Consider the following 20,478-nt stretch of genomic DNA (forward strand, 5'->3'; position numbering starts at 1 on the left):
TTGATTTATTGTTTCCTTTTATGTGTGAGGAGAGGGCTGAGATAAGTTTTATAACTTTTTGCCCAATCCTCAAAAAATAAATGTGAATGAAATAAATTAAAATAAATAAATAAGTCCTTTGGCAGAAATAATTTCTACTGCATTTAGAGGGAAACATGTCCTTGGCATACAAGTGAAAGAAGTCTCATTGTGATCATGTCAGCATCAAATGCCAATGGACAAAGTTATTTAGATTTGTAAGGATTACATGCCATGTACGAAGTAATCCAGCTTTTGCTTGCTGGAATTATTATTTTTTTGTTTATGTGCATCAGAAAGATTTATTGTTATGAATTTCAGACAAATTGGCGAAGTGCTGGAAGGGCTATCTGTTATGGCATATACAAAACCTACCCCAACTTGAGAAGTTTACGGTTGCCTGTGTTAGCCGTATTTATCCTTCATGTGTCATAGGTCAATGACAAACTTTAATTCCACAGTGTACAGGGCTACCCTGTTACCCTTCATTTGTTTTTGAGCTCTTTACTACATTCATAACAACGTGCAGAACCCAAAAATAGAGGCACAAAATTGCGCCGCAGTGTCTCTTTGACCTGTCCTTGCTCTGGAGCTGAATTATCAGTGAGGACTTCAGAACGCAATATTGGATATTGTCAGGAGAAAAGGACAAAGCTCTTCCTCATAAACATAATGGGTATAGATATCTTTTTATATAAATCAAGACAAACACAATAGCGGTATCAAATTTACTCTGTTAAATGCATGTTATATGATATTATGATGCTGTAAATTAAAGAAATAATGTTTACAGGGCATATTTCACACATATTATACAGGAAAGATGTTTGACAAAGATATGACAATGTGATCATAATCATCTAATGCTGTGTAAAACATGGATACATGTATATGGATAGATTTTCCCAGATGCATGTATTACAGTAACTGTGGAAAGCAATGTTGACTGCTCTCCAAATTCTAATTATATTTGGTCAGGTAGGGCACCAACTACCGGAAAATATTGGTTATTCCTGTCTTCAGACCACTTTATGAAGTTTATGCTCTTATTGCATATTTTCAAGCATTTTTTATGCTACGCATTCTGTGTAAAACACTAAATAACCTTGCTGAGATGTGGGAAAGAAACACCTTGAGGTGGCCTCCCTTTCTTCAGCACACTAACACCAGGAGAGACTGGGGCACAATGGGAAGCCTGGCAGGAACATGGGCCTGGTACACACAGAACTGATCATGCTAATGCACAAGTGTTGTCAGACATGGTTTACTCATCAGTAGGGCGGTAATGTAGGCGGCTGACATTGAACCTGCGATGTAGGTCACAGCTGTCTCCGCATATATAGAACCTGTTATGTAATGCACATCAGTCTCCGCACCTGACATGTGCTGGTGTTCAGGTGCTTCCATATATTGAACCTGCCATGTAGTGTGCAGGTGCCTCCATATATATTTGCACCTGCCATATTAGTGTGCAGGTGCCTTCATTGAGTCCATGTCGCCATGTAGTGTGCAGATGCCTTCATATATTGAACCTGCCATGTAGTGTGCAGGTGCCTTCGTATTTTGAACCTGCCATGTAGTGTGCAGGTGTCTCCATATATTGAACCTGCCATGTAGTGTGCAGGTGTCTCCATATTTTGAACCTGCCATGTAGTGTGCAGGTGTCTCCATATATTGAACCTGCCATGTAGTGTGCAGGTGTCTCCATATTTTGAACCTGCCATGTAGTGTGCAGGTGTCTCCATATAATGAACCTACCATGTAGTGTGCAGGTGCCTCCATATAATGAACCTGCCATGTAGTGTGCAGGTGCTTCCATATATCTTTGCACCTGCCATATTAGTGTGCAGGTGTCTCCATATGTTGGACCTGCCATGTAGTGTGCAGGTGTCTCCATATTTTGAACCTGCCACATAGTGTGCAGGTGCCTCCATATTTTGAACCTACCATGTAGCTAGTTTGCAGATGCCTCTATAATATTGGACCTGTCATGTAGTACCCTGTACAGGTGTCTCCATATATTGGACCTGCCACGTAGCTACATGTAGCTGGGCAGGTGTCTCCATATATCAGGTGTCTCCATATATTAGACCTACCATGTAGCTAGTATGCAAATATCTCCATACATTTAGTAACCTGCCATGTAAAAAAAACACTCTCAACCTGCTACATGGTGTCCTGTGGAAGTTTTTTGTAGTTCCAATAACCTTCAAGGTTCAAATTGGATGTCTGAACCCTGGCATTTGTTCAAGTGGCCCTAGTTACTAGGAGACTTGCATACCTTTGAAGAGAACGTTGTAAGCCATTGATCCTATACGTGGGCTTAACATGAATACAGCATAACTCTGTTATCGAAAAGTCAGTAGATATGATTGCCTGCGTTGTAAGTGGATGAAACTTTTGATGGCCCCGGTTGTATAACGATGTTGGCACACTGACAGGGAACCGTACCCTGGGAGACTTCCATCACATAATGTTAACACGATCTAGCTTCTAGAGGCTGACGTTTCAACTACCATGGGTGTTTCTCAATTCAATGAATGATTCAGTGATTGTATATGAACATGTATGTAGATATGCTGATGCTATATGTATTTTTTTTTCCGGCAGCACCAAGTCCCACACATCCAACTGGCTCCCTCCCGCCCAGAGCTGGGCTTGCTGCCATGGGCTGCCCTATGGCTGGGAACTGGCAGTGGACAAGCATCGGCAGACCTATTACATCAAGTAAGCAGGCTCAGCTATCTCTGGGACTGGCCTCTGGCACATTTTCAGTAGGAGGATTATCATATATGGTGTTAGCCACGTAGTCAAGCATGAAATATTCGCGGTGGCTTTATTTTGATTTGTGTTTTTGGGTGGTCTCTCCAACATGAATTCTTGATACCGCAAATATGTGTTTCCAATGTACATGCAGTAACTGTAGCACAGAATTGTTTTGACTGCAAACTTAAACCTCTTTCCCCATCTACTGCAAAATTAACATCCGTGTGAAAGTAAATGATTATCTACAGTAATGATACATGTAGTTGGTTCATGTGGTATAGACTAATCAATAAGAAGGACTAGAAATTTATGGAAAGACAAAGAAAAATTCTGCCTTCGTCAAAAAAAGTACCAATTATGCCAGAAAGTTGCCAGTAAAAAGGTAAACATACAAATGAATGAAAATCTTTTGTTCAATGAATTTTCATACAACCTCCTGAGTTTTCTTAGTTTGGTAACGGGGGGGTGCCCTAATTCCGACCTACCCCTAATTCCGTACTAGTTTTTTAAATCATTGTTGCGGCGTTATGCATGGGAGCACATGCCTAAAAATAACCACAAGAATGGACAAAGTTTTTGTGTTGATATCGGTAATCTCACAAAGTTTGTTTTAGTTCGTACACTCCGACAACAGACGAGTGAAAAATCTGTTTGAATTCGACGCTTGTTCGGAGGTTGAAGAGCATGTCAAAAATGCAGGTTTTGCTTTTGAAACAACTGCTTTGGAGCAAGTCATGGAATCATAAAAAGAGTACTTGTTTGGGACAGAAAAACTGTTGTAGATTGTTTTGGTCATAATGTGTGTATTATAATGTCTAAACTCTCTTCTCAGATCGACCTGTCTTAAACACTAGGTCGGAATTAGGGCACCCCTATTGCGATAGAACGTTCCACCGGCAAAATGACCAAAAACCTGCCATAAGTTTCGTCAACCATTACGCTTGCGTACAAGGCGCTACATGCACTGAAGTGAAATACACAGCTGTGTAGCTTTAGCCATTGTGATCTTTATCTGTCAATATTATAGCTCATATTGTGCAGGTTTTTGGTCAGGCAAACTATTACCAAAAGTATGTGTGTTTGCATGGAACATAGGTCGGAATTAGGACCCCTCTCGTTAGTCGTAAGCCTCTGGTGAATGTAGAGTTCAAGTTCAAGCTCCTTTTTGCAGTCAACCCACATAATTTCATTGCAGATTCATTGTCATAACATCACACATAACCTTGGATGGAGAAGGTTTGACCAGCTGATGATGATGATAAGTGATGGTAGGCAGTTGGGAAATAAAGTCCAAGGGCAGAATGACACTGGACAGACCTTATTCATATTCAGCTGAACAGTTTGATTACATTTCCAAGTCAAATGAGAAAGTGATTAATTACGTCCAAACATCAACAAGGCTTTGTCAAAGGGGGGGAATAATCAGTGTTTTGTGTCTGAGATGTACTTTGCCAGTGTGAGTGGGAATAGTCCATTGATCAGTCCTCTCATTGCTTGTTAATTGGCTTGCATAATGCTTGCTGATGGAAAGCGTATCACAATAATATGACACAATGAATGATAGTATTTCTATAAAAACTTTCACACAGTTAATGGGAATATTGCTGCATGCACATTAATGCAAACCATAAATCACTGACAATATTACACAATCATGCAATGTGATTTTTATAGATATATGCAAGATATTAAGATTGTTTATGATGTAGCATATCTAGTGACATAACATTAAGTCTATCACATAAAAGTTAAAAACTTGAGTTTGTTCCCCACATTTTTGTGTATATTAAATAGAAATTACTGTGGATCCTTTATCACCTGTGGTACCAGCCCAACTGTTTTCTTGAAGGATGAGAAATTTGGTGTTCTCAAACAAAAGTTTAGTGCTCCACGCAAGGCATGTTTAAACCATTCTTAGGAACCCCATTTAGTACATTCAAAAGCAATACCATGAAATACCAGGACACCTGTACCAAACATTGTCATGACCCAGGTATGGCATAATACAATATATCCACCATGACGGTAGCACGTCAGCAGAACGTACTGCACCTGCACAAAACCCGTAATGCATTGTGCATAGCACTTCAGAAGAACGTCTCATATAAGGTTGTATTTGCTCATATAAGGTTAACATTCTGACATTAGTTACCTTCGCCAAGAAGGTTATGTTTTCGTTGGCGTTCGTGTGTCTGTGTGTGTGTGTGTGTGTGTGTGAGCACGATAACTCAAGAAGGCTAAGATGGATTGTCTTGATACTTAGTAGGTGGGTAGGTCTTCATGAGACGTGGAACTGATTAGATTTTGGGCCCCCTAGCGGCTTGTTATGGTACTGCAGCTGAACTTCCGGTTTTGATATCTCGTGATCTAGACATGCTAGGGTGACGAAATTTGGATGGAAGGTAGCTCTTGTGCTGGGGAACAAGTGACGTGAGTTTGGGCCCCCTAGCGGCTTGCTCTGGAACTGCAGGGACATTAGTTGAAAAACGTTTAAAGGCGGATAACTCAAGAACCGACTGATGGATCGTCGTGATTTTTAGCATGTATGTAGCTGAAGCGATGCTTGACATAATGATATTACAATTATGCAAATATTAATGTAATTTGCATAATTAATGAGGAAATTCTATAAATCAGCTGCATTCCATGATAGGACGATTCAAGCTTGTGGCATGTAATTCAGAACGGCAGAAATACAGGCAGATATTGATTATGCAAATGAAGACTTAATTTGCATAATTAACAAGAAAATGTTATAATTACATAGTGGTAATGTCTGGAATTTCATACTTGGGATATTTGAAACTTATGTGAAGGTGAACATAATTAAACATAACTTATTCAAATAAGGAACTCATTTGCATAATTTATGAGAACATGCTATAATGGCATGCATTGATAAGATAAGACTTCTTGTGTAGAATATGATCAACAGATATAATTGATGCAATATAGGATCCTATTTGCACAATCAGGGGGATTCATCTATAATTTTTAGTCATAAAGGCTAACATCATTTGGCGAAGGTATGAGATCGTGGAACTCTAGTTTCAAATGTTATGTCAGAAAAAATATTGTCTGCAACAAAATTTTGATGCAACGTTGACCTAAAATCCAACGAAAATCCAGGGTTCTGCGCAGGCGCAGTATGTTCTGCCGACGTGCTCATGACGATTTATTTTCCAGTCATGTGACCCAGACTACCTGTCGTGACGACCCTCGCACGGCCACTGAACGCCTGACACCGCCACCTCCAAGGAGAGTGGAGCTGCATCGAGACCAGAACGTCGGTTTTGGGTTCGTCGCTGGTGGGGAGAGGCCTGTTGTAGTCAGGAATGTCACCGAAGGTAAGGAGACGAAAAATGTCCAGACTATGCATGATGTAGAAAATGACTAATAAACTGGTGGACGTACCAACTACTAGGTACCTACATTGTAATACCAGCCCAGAAAAGAAAAAGTTATGCCTTCAAGTACCACAGTTGTCAACTAAGGATTGAGGTGTTCAAAAACTCAATTCTTTCCTAGAACTATCACAGAGTGGAACTCGCTGTCACCAAGCACAGTAGGGCAATATCATTAGATAGCTTTAAACAACGTTTAGAGTTAGATGTTCAAGTCGTTCAGTGTAATGTAGCCAGCTGCCACCGCGCCGCGTGCCTGCGAAGCTGGTGTGTTACGCCGAAGGGCGGTTATACTGGCTATACCGATATAGATACAGAGACACCTGGCCAATTGTGTGGAACTAGCTCCAACCTTGTGACATTCAGTATAGCGTTTATCCAGCCTAGTGCAGGTGAAATTGGAGCTGTGCTGGTACTGGTATTTTTATGTCTACCTGCACTGGCCAGTGATAAAACCAGCCCACAATACCATGGTGACAGATGGCCAATATACTGGTCCCAAAATTCCTTCCAGCAAGTAGAAAAATTCAGAATTTGATTAGTGTAGGAATTTTCTTAAAACATTTATTTTGAATATTGCTGGTACAATCTGTCTGGTTCGGATAATTCTTAATACAGTACTGGTATGCAGAAAACAATAGAATTATTATATAAAAGAAAATTGTGTCTTCACTTTTCTTACTCCAAATGTCTTGTTGATGACAGATACATGGCTTGCATGTTGTACCTCTTGTTTGATACATCTATTTTACTGACCTTCATTCTGTAAACTATGTGTCCTCAATTTCATGCTGTATGGATGCATGCATGGAGGGATGTTACACTTCTGGAGCATGAGGACGTGTGTCACTGCATCAGTAAGAGCACTGACTGCAGAGTGGTGTCACATTTCTGCACCTCTTGCAGTGTTCGAAATACCTGTCTGCAGTCTGCAATCTGCAGATAGATTACAAAGATTGCAGAAGAAAAATTTATACAATCTGCAATTTTGCAGCAGGAAAAATTGGCACTTGGGATTTGGTGCTCTTGGCCCCAAGGACAGACAACACTTAAGCTCCTGTTCTGAAACAACAGGAGCTTCTTCACTAATTTACATCAACCTTGTCTTGACTTGTTTATCTTTTGTTTCCTTTTGGACTTCCAAAAATTTGTCTTCACTAATTTGCATATCAATCAATAGTTCATGTTTATAAACTTGCAAGATTGTAGTATGGAGGCTTGTGTATTTGCAGAAAGTATTTCCAAATTGCAGAACAAAATTTTGACTCTTCTGCAATATTGCAGAGCACTGAAAAAAAGTATTTTGACCAATGTCTTGTAAGCAGGAGTCTCAAATTGGTATTTTCTTCAAGAGGCAATTCCTTTATCATTTGGTATCCTGTACCTGTATCCTTCTAATGAGCCTTGAGTCATTCTTTTACCAACCTAATCTACATTGAATTTCCGCTTCTTCTTGTAGGAGGTCCGTCTGTTGGGAAGCTGTTGCCAGGAGACCAGATTTTGAAGATAAACAGAGAAAATGTCGGGAAAGCTCCTCGAGACAGAGTAGTAGAGTTAGTAAGGTAAGATGCTCTTTTAGGATTGTTTCCAACAACAAAAAACATGTCTGTTGACGGTATGATGGATTTTCTATGTTTATTTGCAGTACATTTTGTGTTAGATACTAATTGTTATAAGTCTATGATAATGTATGTATGTACTGTCACCATAATTCAGTCTTAGGACTGCAAGTGTGACATATGTGAGGGAAATTTCAAATAAACCATTCTGATACTAATGTACTGAATTAGTTATGAAGTGCTTTAACTGTTTGGTTTAAAGCCATAGCGTGTCCTCTTTTTCATTTGCAATTCATTGCGGGGTTTCCGCGGCACAATTAAGTATCAGCCAAACAATACTGATATTGAGCCCGTCAGATTTGTGCTGATGACAGTCGGACACCGGTACAAAATTAGGGTGTTATGAAGACGGCGGTTTTGATTGGCAAGCTAATCCCACGGAACGCCGCTAAGCCGTCCTCGTCATTCCCCAACCTGCCCACGCAGGGGGATCACTCCAGGGGAAAAGTTGGCGGCGCGCCAGGATATAGCCATAAAAGTAGAGACAGGAAGATTGCATTGTGCAGTAACACAGCTCATGACCTGTAGGTTTGTTAGAACATTCCATCTGAGGCAGCGTATAAAACACCCAGTGTGTCTAGGTTTTTCAATAATGGAAACCCACCCTACCATGATTTAATGTTTTGTGACACAACTGCACCTTATAACTCATTATGTTCTGTCGATAAAAGAGGCACGAAAAAGTGTAATATGTATACGTGTGCTCTGACAATATATATATATATAGATTCTGCCTTGAAGCTAGTAAATGTCTATGGCCATGGATATCGGAGCTGTTACATGCTCACCTACATTTCTACAGATTGACAAACATTAGCATATTATTATGTACATGCAAAATCACATTGATGAGGATGACACATTTTTCTAGTATATATACACATTTTTTGTACACTTTCCTATGTATGCACTTGATACAGAGCAAAGGTTTCAAAGTCTTCATGATGAAGTTATAGCAGCTTATCTTTACGCCATATAGCTTCTTGCTTCGTCATTACTCCATGATTGGACCCACTTGATATATGTGCCCTTAAGGCACATTATAGAATTAAGTATCTCTCTGCCTCAGCTTTGAGGCATGCTATCATCATTATGATTAATGTGAAAGTAAGCTTTTATAAAACTGCCTAAGGTGTACCTTTCAAGAGGAGATTATAGATATTTCTATAAGTTATGAGTTTTTTGGTATGATAAATCCATCCTTCTTCTGATTTATGTTGCATGAATACTGGGTACGTTTAGGCTGCATGTGATGATTGGTACATAATTATGTATTATCATTCCTTCATTATCATAATACATGATATTCTTGATATTCAACATTTGATGCCTTTTTAAAAGTGCACAAAAGCCCTGGCATGAACATGTTGAGTTTATGATTGATTTTTAATGATTTTTTCAGGTCTTGCCCTGACAAGATAGTACTGACAGTGATGCAGCCTTACAGGGTCAGTGTCAAAGTAACAGTCAGTTTCCCTACAAAATGCACTATTTTTACACTTTTCTGTTGGAATATATATATATATATTGAGATATTAGGTAATGTACATGATATGTACATTGTACATGTACCAGTTTTGTTTTTTAGTTAGTAATGTCGCTGATTGTAGGAGTAAAATACTGCTGTTATGGCAAGAGATTATAGTGAGAATCAGAACAAAGAAAAATATGACAGACCTAGTGGACCTATAGCTACATGTAGTTGAAACTACAACGTGCATGATGCAATTGCACCAGCTGCCACAGCATGTATTGCTCATTATTGGTCAATTGAGAAGTTCTATACAATGTTCTTGCAAAGTTATAGAGTTCAAGCTTTGTTCCAACGCAAAAAGTAAATTCACCATATAAATTTTCAGTCGTTATTGTCAACCTTTCTCAGATGTGTGATGAACACGCCGACTCTCCAGAAATCAGAAACATGCTGATGTGAGCTTGAACTCTATAACTGTGGATTCTACCAACACAGATGAGCTTTCATTCGAATATTCTTGCAACCCTTTCCTCTTGTGCTGATTGTAGATACAAGCTCGCTCTGCCGGCACCCAGTCTGCCCAGTCCCAGCACAACGGCCAGCCCTCCTCCCCAAAAGTCCGCTTCTCTCAGGAAGTTCTAGTCAACGGACAGCCTCCAGTAAGTACTGATATGTGTGAAGTATTAGCCATTGTGAAGCAAGACTCATCTTACTTGTGAAGTGATCATGGCCCACGGCAAATAGGAAATGAAGAGAATATTTAACTAATATATAATAGTATTCATCTTCCCTATGCTGAACGTGATTTATAATTAATAACTTTCTTCAGACCAAGGTGTGACCAATACTTTAATTACTGTAGCTACTGTACTTTTTAACTTTCCAAAATCCACAAATTTTGGAAAAGGTGGGACATTACTTCCTTGATTAACAAAAGAGGAGTCAAACCCTTCACACACAGTTTTGTACATAGCTATAGCCTAAACAACTACCTTTCGTCATGTAGATTTTAGTTATTTTATAGTCTGTGTCAATGTACCTTTATGTTTGTAATTTGCAATTAGCCTCCGGGCATGAATTTGCAATAAACTTCCTCATTTGAAATGTTTTTCAGGAAGTGGGAGACACCAGCTTACCTTACATGCCCAATATCATGAAGGTTTTCCTGGAAAACGGACAGACAAGGTCCTTCAGATATGATCAGTCCACAACTGTCAAGGTAACATGCAAATCTTAGCTTCTACCATGGAGGTATTCCTGAAAAGTGGGGCACCACACAAGTCAGAGCTTCTATAATGAATTGAGGTGTTCCTGGAAAATGGGGCACTAAACACATCAGAGCTTCAAGGTTTTCCCGGAAAATGGGGCACAATGCAGATCATAGCCTCCATCATGAAGGTTTTCCTGGAAAATGGGGCACCACACAAATCAGAGCTGGTATCATGCTGTTTTTTCCTGGAAAATGGGCTTGTAGCAGCAAAGGGTCCTTGAGAATCTTTCTGTAACTGCTATGATTATACTATTGACTTCCGTCATCAGTTTTTTTCTCCTGGGAAATGAACAGACAAGGTAACTCAAATAGCATCTGCTTACAGCTGTCATTGTTACCTGCAAGTCATAGCTTCTCCCCTGACAGTCTTCATTGAAAAAGGACAGGAACTGCCCTTGAGACTGGATCTGTCTGTGACTGTTATGGTAACATACAAATCATACGTAGCTGTCATGAAAGTTTGACCAGAAAAAGGTCGGACAAGGTCCTTCAGATAGAATCTGTCGACAACTGGCAAACAGACATACAAATCACAGCTTCCACAACAAAGGTCTGTATGGAAAAGAGCCAGACAAGGTCTTCCAGATATGACCTATCTACAAATGTTCTGGTAACATACAAATCATAGCTTCTAGCATCAAGGTTTTTTTTGGACATAGACAAATCCTTCTGATAAAATCTGTCTGTGAATGTCTAGCTATCCAATGAATTATAGCCTCTTCCATACAAAATGGACAAGGCCATTTAGATACGATCTAATAGCTAAAGGTAGCATACAAATCACAGCTTCTATTTCAAGGATTTTATGGAAAAAGGACAGACAAGGTCGTTCAGATCTTTTTCTGTCTACAGCAGTTCAAGGTAGCATACCAATCATAACATTGATCAGGAAACTATCATGGTAAGGCCACACCAATTTAATTTGCTGTTTCTGGGATTTTTTCACAAAAAATCAGGTGCGGCGGAAAAAAACAAACAGGCCAAGGCACCCCATGATAGCCAGAAATGTTACAATATGAGCCATGAAGTGAACATACCAGGCTGGTTTATAATTTAAACGGTAGATTTTGAACGTTTAATGAAACAAAATAGCATTGTTATATTGAAAAACTTGGAACTAGGAAGAAAAGGACTTTTTTCAACCGTTGGGGACAAAATATGTCTTTCATTGAGCATTTTGCAGTTAATTTAGTATAATATCAATTATTATCTACTTTTAGTAATCCTCCTTTGTCAGAGATTTGTGTTGTTGCCTGAAGCTTTCCACTGTTTCCTACTGTGCAGTTGCCAAGGAATTTCAAGTAGTTTAGTCATTCAGTTTGGCTACATTGCTTATTTAATGGTTTCCCTTCCTGCTGTATAAAAGTCTAACATTCAGGCAAATTCTGAAGAAAAGGCATTGTCCCCACCCTTTCCCCCAGGACTGTACATACATCTTTTATCAACCAAATTGGTTCCCACTTAAATATAATGCATAATGAAAGGGGGTGTAATGGTTTTAGAATGTGCTAGCCTCTGATGAAACTAGGTCACTCTTGGTAGAAAGTGCAAAAATTTAAAATACTTATTAAGCATAGCTCTCTTCCAAGCTGTTTTCAAGTATGGGCCTCGTTTAATGTTTTTGTTGAGGCAAAAATATAACTTGGCTGTTAATGTTAATGAGTGCCTGTCAAGAGCTTGTTATGACTAGGCATGATATGGTACATTTTATTACAAAATACATGACCTGATAACTGATACCCATAGCTACCTTAGCATTAGACATATTTTATATCATCGTCAGCTATCACTGAAAAAGTGACCATAAAAGCAGTTTTACAACTTAACCTTATCATTTTATCATATTCAAAATTGGATCATCTTACACGATCAAAAGATGTGTATAAAATATGTACTGAATGTATAAAGAAACAGTCATTTTGATGACTTCCTTCCAACCCTTCTGTATGGCTGAGTTTTGGCAGTAAAGCCGGCATAATGTTTGTAGATTTTGCATGCTTGGAAGGTTGCATTTTACACAGCTGACTAGATTTCAACAAGGTTGGATGGTAACATTGGAAAGATATGCATGCATGACTAAATGAGAGCATATTCGGGGCTTGAAATACCACCTGCATATGCGTATATGCAGAGTGTTGCAGGTAAAATTGTAGCTGTGCAGGTATATCTACCTGCACCTAACTTGCACTGGTTGATGTGTGGGGTTTAAATAATCTAGGTGTATGTGAATTCTAATTGCTGCAGTGACTGTTGCCACATATGAAGTACAAAAGAACTAATGGCAATGGTTTCTGAACAGTGTTTAATGTGATCCATACTTTCTAAAGTATGAGTTGGTATACTTTGTCTGGTGCAGGTAAACTTTGTCTGGTGCAGGTCATTTTCAATGTTACCCACCCTGATGCAGGTATGCAGATACAATGGATTTTGAGCCCTGATATTGGACTGAACATTTAAAGTGCAGTATTTTTGTAAGAATGCGTTTTGAGACAAAAATTCTAGTACTGTACTTTTTTTTAGACAAACTCGTTAAGACATCACTGAAATAGCAGTCTGGAAGTTACTATCCAAAACTTCAAAGCTGCCTGCAATTCGGATTTTGAAATGTGCCCTGCTTTGTTCCCAGGATGTTCTTGATGCACTGCAAGAGAAACTGAACTTCAAAGCCATGGAGCACTTCTCCTTGGTAGTGCAGAGGTCACACAAGACAGCCGCCAACAGACTGTCGTTCCTCCAGCCGGATGAATCACTCTCACAGGTACCGGCTCTCGGTTCTGTTAAGGCGTCCTACTCTTATGGGAAAGTAGTATTCTATACATATGCCTGTAACTTTTGATAGCTTGGTCGCACCACGACGAAACTTCACACAGTTTTAGTTGTACTTGAAACGCATTGGATAAAGGGTACTTCAGTATTTCTACACCTAAACATCCAAACATCCAAATTTATGCAAAATAGCCTCGGACAAATTTAATAAGAAAGTGATAATACGTAAGCATGGATTACTCTAAAGATCAATTATGTTGTTTTCAGCTGCGCGTAAAACCATTTAAGTCATACTCCTGCGTAAAATGCGTAACAACGTGGGTTTACGGGGGAAACATACAAAAGACCGCCGGTAACCCCGAATTCGAACACGCGTTCTATTCGAATGACGTCATATCGAACATGGTGGGACATGATTTGGGTTCGAAACAAGTCTGTGGCCATCGTGCAGACACACGCCCGAACTCGAACATGAATATCAGCCTAGGCCGCCTTAACCCAACCGAGCTGGACATTTGCCAACACTGTACTTCACCTGTCGTCTGCATTAGAAATGCATGTGGTTGATTGTATTGTACTGTGGCGAGGCCTGTCCCATCCCATTGCAGCAGTGTGTACAATGTTGTTGTTCAAAAAGCATGTTTTGCAAATGGAGGATGGTTGAATGTCAGGATACATTGTCTCTGGGCTGTGTCAGCATACAGTACCAGTCTTGCTTGTCCTTGGTGCTGAAAGCCAGGTCGTTAGTTATAAACATGTAATGATGTGTGATTATGTTTGTTTTCTTTTATCCTATGTGTACAACTCCAGAATGGTTATTATGTCAGGATATAAATGTATTTTCTGTGTGCTCTCTTAATGTACCATGTCCCTGGTGCTGAAAATCTGGCTACTTTTTCCCAATAATTCTGTAACAATGTGTGATCAATTTTTTGTCTTTTGGGCTGTATTACCATACCATGTCCTTGGTGTGGAAAATTAACCTGTTACATGCCAATAATGCTGTAACAATGTGTGATGAAGTTTGTTTTCTGTTGTCCCATGTTTTACTACTGTAGAATGGTTAAATGCTAGAATACATTTACTGTGGGCTGTATTACCATACCATGTCCTTGGTGCGGACAATTAACCTGTTATATGCCTGTATCATGCTGTAACAATGTGTGATCAAGTTTGTTTTCTTTTGTCTGATGTTTTACTACAGTAACTGTCACTGTAGAATGGTTAATACCAGAATACATTTACTGCGGGCTGTATTAGCATAACAATGTCCTTGGTGCTGAAAACCAGGTGTATAGATGCTAATGATGCTGTAACTAACTTATAAGTGTACTCATGTCAGCTGCCTCCTTCTGTCCCATAGATACTAGCCCAGCCAGGGTCTCAGCTGTGGAAGGTCCTGTTCAGGATCACACACGTTCCCCGGGACTCCTACAACCTCCTGCGCAGAGACCCCAATGCATTTGAATATCTCTACATGCAGGTATTTTTATTTGAAAATAATACACTAATAAAGTTTTTTAAAGGAGAAAAGAAAATAAGATAGCAAGAAAAAAGTGCACATGATCAGGTTATATGGAAAATAGCTTTTCTTTAAAGTACCTAAACTCACTTAGCATTGATATGTAACATTCCACACTTTTAATATGAATAACCCTGTAAAACGTGACTTTTTTGTTTGTATATATTTAAGAGTTAAGGGTGGCTGCCACTGAAATAACAAGAACATTTTATACTGGTATTGCTAATGTTATTACCTCCATGAAAAATGGAGGTATTGTTTTTGGTGTGTCTGTCTGTATGTATGTATGTATGTGTGTGTGTGTGTGTGTGTGTGTGTGTGTCTGTCTGTGTTTCTGCAACTTTGTGGTCAGCATAACTTCAGAACGCCTTTATGGATCATGATGATATTTGGTATGTTGGTAAGTCTTAGGAAGACAAACGTCAAGGTCAAATATGGGCCTCCTGGTGGATGACCTTGGTACTGCAGAGAACTTCCGGTTTTTGTATCTTTTGTCCCGAACATGCTATGGTCTTGATGTTTTGGTGACAGATTGCTTTTTTTGTCAGGAATAAGTGGTGTGAGTTTGGTCCCCCTAGCAGCTTGTTCTGGAACTGCAGGGCACTTTCTGGCGAAATGTTTAAAAGCCAATAAGTCCAGATAGGAACAACATATTTTCATAATTTTTGGTGTGTAGGTAGCTGAGAGAGAGATGTACATGATTAAATGCAAATTATGCAAATGAGGACTTTATTTTCATAATTAATGAGGAAATTCTATGAGTACAGTGTTTTACATTATACTACTTTCATACATGTAATGTATGTAACCTATGGCAGGCAGAACATCAACAGATACTAATTATGCAAATGATGACCTAATTTGCATAATTTATACAAAAGTTCTATGATTTCTTAATGGTGAATAATGGGAATGTCATACTTGGGACATCTGTAAGTTAATCAAAAGTTAACATACATCACGATGCATATGGTAATTTGCATAATTAAAGAGGAAATTTACATTTACACATCAAGCCCATATTTCATGGAGGTATGAGATCTCGGAATTCTTGTTTGAGATTGCAACAATAGCTTTACAGACTAAACAATGGTTTGCATGTTGTTTAATTACCATTGTCTAATATAGTTGCTAAGAATGGCATACTTCAATGATTACTTCCTTGTATGTTGTCAGTGCTGTAATGATGTCATCAAGGAGAGATATGCCACGGAGCTGCGGTTTGAGACGGCCCTCCGGCTGGCGGCACTGCACATGCACGAGTTCATGGTGGCCACGACCAACAAGCGCAAGATGTCAATCAAGTACATCGAGTGAGTGGATTGACAGTACATGTAGTATTAAATGTTTGTTATAGTGTTCTAGACCAAAGCCAGTTTACTGCTTTGAGATTGAAGATATGCAGAACTCGAGAAACATACTTAAATTCCTGATTTTTCCCTGTACTGTTATGTTCACTGTTTTCACTGTCACTTCTGTACCGTGAACTTAGCATTACAGTTAACAAATAATTCTTGGACTTTCTTTTTCCTACACCTGTCGCCACTGTGAATATATAGTTCCGTGAACATGTCCATTTTTCTCAGACCATGAACTTCTGCTACCTTGAACATTAAGTGAATTACAGTAGGAGGAAGAACTGTGCCATTGCGGCATGGGCAAATATCGTAAACTATGGGTAAAGTGATGTAAGAAATACATAACAGCCATCTAGGACCCCCTGGGTATTAACCCAATTCTGCAATTCATATAATTCTGACTCCAATTCCAAGAATTCTGGCTCCAGTTCCCAGAATTCTGCAGAATTCTGGCTCTAGTCCCAGAATTCATTTTGCAGAATTGGGTTAATCCCCAGGGGGTCCTTGATGGCTGCCACGTATTTCTTACATCGTTTTTACCTATAGTTTACAATAGCTGTAGCTGGAGGCTGTTTGTTCTGTTTTGTGTTATTTGAGGGTATCATATTAGGTTCTCAAAGAATTTACAGTCATTTCTGTGAATCAGAAAGCTAACGTTTAAACGTTACACGAGTGTGAATCCAGCTACAGGACACTTTGCACAAGAGTGAAGCTGTAAGTTTGGTATCTCAAATGATTAATGTAAAATTTGTTGTGTGTCTACAGGAAGGAGTGTGGTTTGGACAAGTTCCTGCCTCCATCAATGCTGCAGACAGTGAAGGAGAAAGAGCTGAAGCGGTTACTCGGCCACCATCTGAAGGTGGTGCAGCACAGCCTCACGGCTCCTGGACAGAAGGTGGGCACACGGGGAGGGTCTGAAATATTGAGACTGAAAGTAAAAACCTAAATATGAATCACCTTGTTGTGAATGATATAGAAACTATTGTGACAAGAAAAATAACCTAATACTAGCTTCATTCATGTAGATGTATACATGTACATCTTTGTTTAATGAATGGCCAAATCAGATTTTCTTAAGAGATTTCTACATAACCTTGCATGCCTATGAAGAAAAGCTAATTTTTTTTCAACATGGAATATCAAGACAAAACAAGTTTGAGTTGAATTATTTCTGAATGATACAAGGGCTGAGCCATTTCAGTCCTGGACAGACTAAGATTTGTGGTTTGACTTTGTTCCAGACCTTGTCCCCTCTCCAAGCCAAGCTGCACTACCTAAAGATCATGTCTGAGCTCAGGTCATTTGGAGGCAAGTACTTCCAGGCTACGCTTATGGTGAGTGGAGTATATATATTTAGATACATTACACTAGTAACATGTCTTTGTAATGGATGCTATTTGTGTTAAGCTAAAAGAGCTTTCAAAGCTCAAGCTTTCAGAATAAACATTCACCACCATCTTTTGGCATAGTCATATACAAAGTATCTGTCATACAACCTACCGCAGTGTCTAGCAGTGGTCATTTGGCTTTGCATTGAGCAGCAACATTAAAAAAGATATATAGATAAAGAATTTTTCATTCATGCCTCAAAAGCTCAAAGGCAAGTCTATCAGTTCTATTTACTAGCCTTTGCAAAATGAAATGTATCATAGATAAAAGAGTGACCTAACTAACACGTAGCAGATTTACAGTAACATCTGTGTCCATAATATCACCAGGGCCCACCTTGAGAAATAGTGTGCTTAAAGATATTTTTACTGCAACATACCCTAGGGTATGTACATTTGATGTGTGAAGGACTGCATACCAAAAGTATGTTACAGTAAAAATATCTTTAAGCACACTGTTTCTCAAGGTGGCGATATTATGGACCCTGGTCATATTATGGACACAGATGTTACATCTTCCATGTTCCTTTTTCTCAGCATGATCGGCGCACGGAGGTGGTTCTTCTGGTTAGTCCGCACTGCGGCCTGAGCCACGTGCTGAACAACCGCGGGAACCCACTGGCCCTGCTGGCCGACTTCTGCCACCTGATGCGGGTGGATCTGCAGTACGAGAGTGACGCTCTACAGCGGGTGGAAATCCACATCAAGGATGTCAGAGTACGCAAGTCTCTCTCCCTTTTGTAAAAAAACTGATCATTCTAAATGTAGGTGTATGTTTTATGGTTGGTGTATGGAGCATAGTCTACTTTGACTCTGACATGTATTACCCGCAACAGGGAGCAGATTATTATTGGACTGAGCAGAGCACTTTGGACTAATCTCTCTGGCTGTTTATAGCTAAGAGGTACATATCCAATATTTTGTCAAAAACTTCTCTTTTACATAGCGGATTATAATGACCCCCAGCAGGGGTCTTCATGCTTCGTTAAAAATGGAAAAATCTCAAGATTTATTCCAATGATCTCAATGTTTTAGACGAAATCTTGAGATCTTATGAGACAATCTTGAGATTTTTCATGACAATCTCAAGATCTTTCAGAAAATCTTAAGATGAAAATGAAAGTTCTCAAGATCTTTCCAAGATGTTTTCAAAGCATCTTGAGATTTTTCCATACCATCTCGAGATGTTATAAAAATATCAAGATTGTTGAAAAAATCTCAAGATTGCTTTATAAAATCATGAGATCCTTAAAAAAATCGTGATATTTTTTAAAGTATCTCGAGATGCTATGGAAAAATCTCAAGATGGTTTTGAAATATCTTGGAAGATCTTGAGACCTTTCGTTTTCGTCTTAAGATTAAGTCTTAGGTAATGCAATTACGACGAAAAGCCTGGAGTTCAAGATGACGTGATTTTATTTCCTAGTAACAATCACCCAGCAGCAACCATCCTCAGTCAGAGGGGTGTTTCTACATTGCTACACATGACCATGATAGTTGTAATAGTTGGGGGTGTGTGTGTGACATTATAGTTAAACTTTTATGAAGTTTTTCCTTCTGTCATAATAATTATTCTACATGTTGTCATTTGAGTAATCCTCTTTGTCTCTCTCGAATATAACATAATTATGTACATAGATGAGGCTTTTCCTTCTGTAATTAATTACAGAAGGAAAAGCCAATATTGCTGGTAGTGGAGACTGTATTAGTAGAGTACTGTGTAGCATTGAGTTTGTTTTAGGTACAGTACTCAATGCAAGATTGCTTTCAGATTTATCTGAGCAAATTTATTCTGATCTTTTAACTGCAGCCAATCAAGCTCCTAATGCAGAGGGATGATGCGTGGGACTTTGCCTGTCTTCTGAATGGGTATTACCAAATGTTTGTCAACCCTGATGCTTCTCTGCTGTCCATGGAACAAACTCTTCCCTTGTCAGGCTTGTCAGGTGAGACATCTGCCATAGTCCAGAGAAACATTTTCATTGGATTACATTTATCCATATTAGGAACCTCATTTACATATTAAACACTGTAAAATGTTTGGACTGAAAAGGAGGTAACAGTGGAAACTAATAACACATGTTCTTGCAAATAAGTTATTTATTAGCTTGATTAGATTTTTTTATGGGGACGTCATAGTCACCTTATGCCATATGTCATATTTATATTTCTATGCAGATTTCTACTTTATCACATAATTCTCATTATTTTCATGAGCATCTGTTTTCGTGTAATAATTCACTCTATTTTTATGATATTATCTCATATCCTGCCATTATTCCCAACTGGTCTCTAATCTTTCCTGAACTTAACTTTGATGCCCTGCTTAGTCGCTGTTTTGTTTTGTTTTACTGGTTGGTATTTCCCACTTTTGTCTGTTGCATGCATGCTTGGTTATGCTAGGCAAGGGGTCTGGAGGAAATGCCTTCAGCAAGGAAGGTTGGTATGTTCTACCTTAGGAAAGGTCGATTGTGTATGACTGTCACACAGCGTACTTTGACGTCGCATTGACACGTTAAAGAAACAAGCTGTGACAACTGTTTACAGGTGCCGTATAGGGCACTGGTTATGGCTGTCGTACATACTTTATACATTGATTTAATTGTTAGTTCTGCTCAGTTGGTTTTCATACTTTTGATTTTTATGAGTAGCAGAGGAAAATATCAAGTTTGAGTGTGCAGAGCTCTTAGATCTTCCCACAAGTATACCCAAACGTGACATTCTAGGATAAGTAGGAATATTGTAAAATGTGATAGTCAAAATAAGCAGAACTAACAGTTCCCTCTGCTATCTGATATGACAGCTGTATAAGACACCTGTTGTAGGTGCCCTTTATGGTACCTAATAACTACTGTCATAGCATGTCTTCCTTGTGCGTCATAGTCCTTGGATA

General features: G+C 39.0%; 1 pseudogene; it reads left to right on the top strand.

Moving 5' to 3' along the window:
* The window catches only part of LOC109487675, a 59,239-nt pseudogene that overhangs the window by 29,918 nt on the left and 8,843 nt on the right, over positions 1–20,478 (top strand).

Source organism: Branchiostoma belcheri, unplaced genomic scaffold, assembly GCF_001625305.1.
Source record: "Branchiostoma belcheri isolate BF01 breed outbred unplaced genomic scaffold, Haploidv18h27 scaffold9, whole genome shotgun sequence".
Lineage (NCBI taxonomy): Eukaryota > Metazoa > Chordata > Leptocardii > Amphioxiformes > Branchiostomatidae > Branchiostoma > Branchiostoma belcheri.